Source organism: Apium graveolens, chromosome 9 (genome assembly GCF_009905375.1).
Source record: "Apium graveolens cultivar Ventura chromosome 9, ASM990537v1, whole genome shotgun sequence".
Classification (NCBI taxonomy): Eukaryota; Viridiplantae; Streptophyta; class Magnoliopsida; order Apiales; family Apiaceae; genus Apium; species Apium graveolens.
Window position 1 is genome coordinate 238,045,076 of NC_133655.1, and position 8,378 is coordinate 238,053,453.

The window sequence follows — 8,378 nt, forward strand, 5'->3', positions numbered from 1 at the left end:
ATTCCATTTAATTTTCAATTAAATCAAATTAATTTTCATTTATCATGAATTAATCTGCTGTAACATACTAGCTAAGTTCTTGCCTTTAGGATGAAGAATTTAATATTCTAATTTCACCAACAAGTCTAGGGAAAGTTGCTTCATCCATAGGTTTAGTGAAAATGTCAGCTAATTGTTCTTCTGTTGGAACAAAAATGAGCTCAATAGTACCATTTGCAGCATTTTCTCTAATAAAATGGTACCTTACATCAATGTGCTTAGTTCTAGAATGATTAACTCGATTAGCAACAATAGATATAGCACTAGTATTATCACAAATAATTGGAATTTTGTGTAACACTAGGCCATAATCCATTAATTTATTTCTAATCCAAAGTACTTGAGCACGGCAACTTCCAGCAGCTATATATTCAGCCTCAGTTGCGGAAGCTATATATTAAGTTGAGGATTTTCCCATTCTCTTTGAAGGATAAAGCTAAGTGATGGTTGCATTCTCTACCACCAGGCTCTATCACCAAGTGGGAAGATCTTGCTCAAAAATTTCTTACTAAATTATTTCCTATGGCGAAGACAACTGCAATTAGGAATGCTCTTACTCAATTTGTGCAGCAATTGGGAGAATCTTTGTGTGAAGCTTGGGATCATTATAAGCATATACTTAGAAAGTGTCCTCATCATAGGATGCCTGACCAGATGATCATTAACTGCTTTTATAATGGCTTGGGTGCAACTTCTAGACCTATGCTCGATGCAGCATCAGGTGGAGCCTTATGGGCTAAAAGCTACGAGGAAGCATATGATTTAATTGAGTTGATGGCTGCTAATGAATATCAGAACCCTTCTCATAGACTGACTCAAGGCAAGGTAGCAGGAATTTTGGAGGTAGATGCAGTTACTGCTATAGCTGCTCAGTTTAAGACTTTGACGGTGAAGGTGGATTTTTTGGCTAATTATGGAGTTAATCAGTTCACTAGTATCTGTGAGCTTTGTGATGGTGCCCATGAGATAGACCAGTATGCTATTTCTAGTGAATCAGCTCAGTTCATGAGCAACTTTCAGAGGTCGCAGCAACCAGTTCCGGCCACTTATCATCTCAACGACCGTAATCATCCTAACTTCAGCTGGAGTAACACTCAGAATGCGGTGCAACAGCCTTATCAGCAATATACAGCAAAGCAGTACAACCCTCCTGGTTTTTAGCAACCACAATATGCACCAAGAAAATAACTACAGCTGCAACAATCTAATGAAAAATCTGAATTGTAGGAGTTGAGGCTCATGTACAAGAGCCAAGCGGTATCTATCAAGACCTTGGAAAATCGAGTTAGGCAGATTGATAATGCCTTGTTGAATTGACAACCTGGTACACTCCCTAGTGACACAGAAGTTCCAGGCAAGAAGGAAGCAAAAGAGCAGGTTAAGGCAATTGCATTGAGGTTTGGGAAGGTTGCGAATCCCGCAAATCTCAAATTCGGAAGATGAAGCTGAGGCTGAAGAAAATATGCAGAAGATAGTAGAAGTGGAACCTAGAAAGAGAACTGTGAAACACACTCCTCCTGAGGGTAATACAAGGGAGAAACAGGTCTATCATCCACCTCCTTTTTCCTAAAAGGTTGTAAAAATAAAAGTTGGATAAACAGTTTGCTAAGTTTTTGGAGGTGTTCAAGAAACTTCATATCAACATACCTTTCGCTGAGGCTCTTGAACAGATGCCTAGCTATGCGAAGTTTATGAAAGGTATTCTCTCTTGGAAAGTGAAGCTTGATGACTTAGAGACCGTTGCTCTCACGGAGGAATGCAGTGTTGTGCTGCAACAGAAGTTGCCTCCAAAGATTAAAGATCCTAGAAGCTTCACTATTCCTTGCACCATCGGAAAAGTGTCATTCGACAAATGCTTATGTGACTTAGGAGCTAGCATCAATCTGATGCCTTTGTCTATCTTCAAGAAGTTGGACTTACCTGATCCAAAGCCTACTTATATGTCCTTGCAGTTGGCTGATCGTTCTATTACATATCCACGAGGCATTATGGAGGATGTCTTGGTCAAGGTGGACAGACTCATCTTTCCTGCTAACTTTGTAATTCTTGATTTCAAGGAGGATAAAAAGATTCCCATAATCTTGAGAATACCATTCTTGGCTACGTGTCGAACCTTGATTGATGTGCAGAAGGGTGAGCTCACTATGCAAGTACTGGATCAGGATGTGACCTTTAATATTTTCAATTCCATGAAATTCCCTACTGATAAAGAGGAGTGCTTAAAAGTGGAACTAGTCGATTCTATGGTTACTTCAGAACTTGATCAAATGTTAAGGTCTGATGCCTTAGAGAAGACCTTGTTGAGGAATTCAGATAGTGAAGGTGATGAAGGTGATGAGCAGTTGTAGTATTTGAATGCTTCTCCTTGGAAGCGAAGGCTGGATATACCATTTGAATCTCTTGGATTGGAAGAACTGAAAAATTCTCCAAAGCGCCTCAAGTCATCTATTGAGGAGGCTCCTACATTTGAGCTTAAGCCTTTTCCTGAACACTTGAGGTATGAGTTTTTAGGTGATGCATCTACTTTGCCTGTTATTATTACATCTGACATTTTAGGTAGTGATGAGGAAAAGCTCTTAAAAATTCTGAGAGAGTTCAAATCGATAATTGGATGGACCATAGCAGATATCAAGGGAATCAGCCCTTCATATTGCATGCATAAAATTCTGCTAGAGGAAGAAATCAAGCCCACTGTTAAGCAACAGAGAAGGCTAAATCCGATAATAAAAGAGGTTGTGAAGAAGGAAATTCTCAAGTGGCTAGATGCAGGGATCATCTATCCTATTTCTGACAGTTCTTGCGTGAGTCCAGTTTAGTGTGTGCCAAAGAAAGGAGGTATCATAGTGGTTGCTAATGAGACGAATAAGCTCATTCCTTCTCGAACAGTCACGGGGTGGAGAGTTTGCATGGACTACAGGAAGCTGAACAAGGCCACGAGGAAGGATCACTTCCCTCTTCATTTTATTGATCAGATGCTTGAGAGATTGGATGGGCATGAGTACTATTGTCTTCTGGAAGGTTATTCAGGTTATAATCAGATTTGCATCGCTCCAGAATATCAGGAAAAAACTACCTTCACTTGTCCATTTGGTACTTTTGCCTTCAGAAGAGTTTCTTTTGGATCGTGTGGTGCATCTGCCACATTTCAGAGATGAATGAAGGCCATTTTCTCTGCCATGATTGGTCAGAATGTGGAGGTGTTCATGGACGATTTCTCTGTGTTCGGTGATTCTTTTAGCAAGTGCTTGCAAAATCTTGGTGCAGTTCTTAAAAGGTGTGTTGAGACCAACCTGGTTCTAAACTGGGAATAATGTCACTTTATGGTGCAACAGGGCATTATTCTTGGGCACAAGGTCTCTAGTAAAGGTCTTGAGGTGGACAAAGCCAAGGTGGGAGTCATTGAAAACCTTCCTCCACCAATTTCTATTAAGGGAGTCCGCAGCTTTCTTGGTCATGCGGGTTCCTATAGGCGGTTCATCAAGGACTTCTCTAAAATCTCTAAACCGTTGTGCAATCTTCTAGAGAAAGATGTCCCTTTCAAGTTTGATGATGAGTGCCTAGCTGTTTTTGAGAGATTAAAGAAGAGTTTGATCACGACACCTGTCATAAGTGCATATGATTGGAATGAGCTTTTTGAGATGATTTGTGATGCAAGTGACTATGCAGTTGGAGCAATTCTTGGACAGAGGAAGAACAATATATTTCATGTGGTATACTATGCTAGTAAGACCCTCAATGGTGCTCAACTGAGCTATATTACTACCGAAAAAGAACTCTTAGCCATTGTCTACGGTTTTGAGAAGTTTCGATCTTATTTGCTTGGGATGAAGGTGACAGTTTTCACTGATCACGCTGTTATTCGCTATCTTGTCTCGAAGAAAGACTCGAGGCCTAGATTGATTCGATGGGTTCTTTTACTTCAGGAGTTTGAATTGGAGATCAAGGATAGGAAAAGTACTGAGAATCAAGTCACTGATCATCTATCTCGGTAAGAAGATCTTAGTACGACTTTACAGGATAAGACATTGATTAATGAGTCTTTTCTCGATGAGCAGTTGTCTGGGGTGCAAGAGGAAGAACTGTGATTCACAGGCATTATGAACTACCTTGTGATCAATATTATGCCTCAAGATTTATCTTCTTCTCAAAGGAAGAAGTTTCTTCATGAGGTGAAGTGGTACATGTGGGATGAGCCATTTTTGTTTTGGCAAGGAGCTGACCAAATCATCAGGAGATGTATTCGAGACAGAGGGTATCTTGGGAGACTGTCATTCGACTGTTTATGGAGGCCAATATGGTGGAGAGAAGACAGCATCTCGTATCCTTTAAGCAGGATTCTTCTGGCCTGCATTATTTATGGATGCGCATCAGTTTATTTTGAAGTGTGATCGCTGCCAGCGTGTTGGTAATATGTCCAAGAGGGATGAGATGCCTCTTAATATGCTTCTCGAGGTTGAGGTCTTCGATGTTTGGGGAATTGACTTCATGGGGCCATTTTTCTCATCTTGCAATAATCAGTATATCTTGTTGGTGGTTGATTATATCTCAAAATGGGTGGAAGTCAAGGCTTTGCCAACGAATAATGCAAAGGTAGTGCCTAGTTTTCTTCATAAACAGATATTCAAAAGATTTGGGACTCCAAGAGTCATAATCAGTGACGAGGGATCGCATTTCTGCAATCGCATATTCACTGCTATGATGCATCAATATAATGTGAATCATCACATTGCTACAGCCTACCATCCTCAGATTAATGGTCAAGATGGGGTATCTAACAGAGAGATTAAGCGTATTCTAGAGAAAGTTATATGTCCATCAAGGAAGGATTGGTCTTTGAAGTTGGATGAAGCTGTGTGGGCGTATCGAACAGTATACAAGACTCCGCGAGGCATGTCACCGTTTCAATTGGTTTATGGTAAAGGATGTCATTTTCCTGTGGAGTTAGAGCATAAAGCGTATTGGGCTTTGAAGAAATTGAACCTTAATATGGATGCAGCTGGTAAGAAAAGGATGTTTCAATTGAATGAACTCGATGGGTTTCGACTTCAAGTGTATGAGAACAACAAAATGTACAAGAAGAAAGTCAAGAGTTGGCATGATAGGGGTCTAGTACTCAAATCATTTGTGCCGGGGCAACAAGTTCTTTTATTCAACTCTCGTCTCCATCTTTTTCCTGGAAAGTTAAAGTCACGATGGTCAGGGTCGTTTGTTGTCAAAACTGTGTTTCCACATAGAGCGGTGGAGATTTTTGAGAATGATCCAGGCCAAACGTTCAAGGTGAATGGACAGCGGTTGAAGCATTACTATGGAGATACGGCAAACTGGGAGGTGGTTAGTGTCGTTTTGTTGTCCACTTGATCTCGGGATTCTATGTCAAGCTAGCGATGTAAACCAAGCGCTTCTTGGAAGATAACTCAAGTTTGTTGTACATTAGTAGATAGAGGAAGAAGAAAACTCCAAAAAATGAAAAAAATGAAAAATTTCAGTGTCAACTACAGTAGCATGGCACGCCCGTGCTGGGAAGCGGGGCGGCCGCGTTAAAAGTACAGAGACTACGCGCGCCCGCGCTTCCTGGCGGGGCTGCCGTGCTGGATTGACAGAAGCATGGCATGCCCGCGCTAGGATAGCGCGCGGCAGCGCTGGCTCCCTGAACCTGAAAAAAATAGAAAAATATAAAATTCAAACATAAAATAAACCCCAGCCGAATTTTACTCCCTTAACTTCCATATCTCCCTCTCCACATCAATTCCATTACTCCCATTATTCCCTTAATCAAATCCCACTTCTTTCCAAAACTAATTCCTAATTCCCTATATATACATACACTTATATACAATCTTCTCCATCACTTCTCAATTCTCAAACCTAGATCTCTCTTATACACTTTTCTTTTCTCAAAACTTATTCACATTAAATGGCTCCCAATAGACAAAGACCCAAGTTAGCACCAGCACCATCGATTCTTCAAATGTTGGGGGTGTGAGGCCCATATTTTCTACTCCGGAGGCTGAAGCGGAGTATACGAGGTTGTTGTGGAAGCCGATAGCCAAAGAGAGAGGATTTCTACCATCGGGGAGGGATGGTAAGTTACTTGATATAATTTTGGAGATGGGATGGGTCGCTTTATGTGAGACACCCGCTGATGTGCCCATGAGTATTGTTCGCAAGTTTTAAGCGAATGCGAAGGCGAATAAAAATGGTTTTACTGTGGTGAGGAGGTTGACGGTGGATTACAGTGCTGAGGCTATTCAAAGGGTTATCAATCAACCCGAGAGGAGGCCAGAGCAGGAGGATTGGAATGCTAAGATGGGGAATGATTTTAACTTGGACTTGATTGTTGCTACGTTGTGTGTGCCAGAGACTCACTAAATATCAAGAGGGGCACGAACGAGTATGCCACTTTCCCTGCCTCGTGCATGAACAGGTTTGCACGTGCATGGAATTCGTTTATTTGTGCAAACATCATGCCATCTTCTCACGTGTATGATATTACTGTGGATCGTGCACGGTTATTGTGGAGAATTCTTCAGGGCGATTATGTGAATCTCGGGTCGGTGATTTATCAAGGTATTCTGAGGTTTCTACGAGGGAGCACTACGGGTTCTATACCCTATGCGTCAATTGTGACGAAGCTGTGTGTGGCAGTTGGTGTTCATTACCCCACATATGAGCAGATGCAGCTACCTAGTTCCCCGATTGATAGCTCAACGATAGCTGTGATGCAGGAGTGGGGAGGAGGTAAGCCTAATGAGTAGGGACTCGGTTACTCCTATGACCACTTGTGTAATAACCCCAATTTTTTTGAAATTCTTTTGAAACCCTTATGAATTGTGATTTTGCTGATTATGCTGAATAAGAAAACTTTTCATGCCACACTATGTAGGGGTTCTTCTATTGTTATTCTGAGATCTTATTAGTACTTTATATGGAATATAAGTGTATGTAAAGATCGTCAGAATCCAAATTTGAACACTTTGATTTTTCCCGAAAATCCACCAGATACCGAAAGAATTGAGTATAAGGTAACATGATTAAAAGGATTTAAATTCAAGGATTATAAGAGAGGATCATAAAAGGAATATAATGTATTGAGAAAGGTTAAGGGAACCCAAGTAATAAGATCCCGGGTATGATCCCTCAAACGATAAACGAGAACGAAAGTTAAGCGAACCGTATAACAGATCAGCGATCATTAGCCAAGTAATTAAGAGCTAATCAAAGAGGTTAGTGATGATGATGTCACCACACCAACAAGAAGATGACAAGTGTGGGAAGATGACATAGGAGGATGACATAAGCATGACCAAAGGGAAGGTATTGTTGGTTGATTTCAAGCCACACAAATTTTACCATGGTTAAAAGGTAATTAACAAAACAAAAGGATATCAACCAAGCCTTTTATGCACAAAGATCAATAAAACAAAGCAAGCTTCTCTCTCCCCCTTTTTCATCTTCTTCATTTCGAATTTTTCACCAAAATGGTGAATTAGAAATTCAAAACACAAGCTATACTCCATGGAAAATTATAAGGTTTGTTTCTTTGGATCCTATATTTCATAACTAAGAAGAGCAAGTAGTTTGAGTGCTTGAATCAAAGGTTTTCTATCTCAAACAAATCATTTTAGTTTAGGGTGAATAGTAACTTTCAAGAACAAATTTTTGATTCTTGATTTTATTTGCAAGGTCAAGGTAGCTTAAGCATATATTAAGGCTTCCATGGACATTCCAAGGATCTTTCATTGATTAAAAGCTTCAAGGAAGGTATAACTCTTCATGATCTTAGTATTAAGATTGTTTGATATAAATGATTATGATGATGGAATGATAGATTAAGTGTAGTAGTTGTTTTGTCATGTTGAGATCTTAGTGGTTAAGTGCTTTTGTTGATTTTGGAGTTAAAAAGTAGCACTAGTTGTTCTTGATGATTCATGGTGTGATTTGAGATTGGTTTAAATGGTTTAAAGTGGTTGAGGAGTGATATGGTCATATGGTTGTATTGGGATTGATTGGTGATGGTTTGGTGTTGAATTGGTTGGTAAAATTTTGAGAAATCGCGTAAACATAGCCGTCGTAATGTCCGATTTACTTTAGGCTGTTTTTGTTCTTAACATTAGGACCTGTGAACTCACTGTTAGGTTTTGACCATTGCCATGATTAGATAGTTCATGTTACGAGCTTCGTTTTGATATGTAGTTCGTTTGATTCCGATGTACGGTTTAGGAGAAACGACCGTTTTAAGTAACGGCATTTCGCGACCGAACCATTACCCCTCGCCTTACTTTGAAACCTTGGTTAAGGACCTTAAATGACTAATTGAGGTAAGAAACAATTATTTAAAG

At 40.1% G+C, this 8,378-nt stretch overlaps 1 non-coding gene across 1 annotated transcript; it reads right to left on the reverse strand.

The window, feature by feature from the left end:
* Positions 1–576: 576 nt before the first annotated feature.
* On the reverse strand, positions 577–683 carry LOC141687596 (small nucleolar RNA R71). Its single transcript, XR_012561088.1, has one exon. It is a non-coding gene; the product is annotated as a small nucleolar RNA R71 (small nucleolar RNA).
* Between the last annotated feature and the right edge of the window lie 7,695 nt (positions 684–8,378).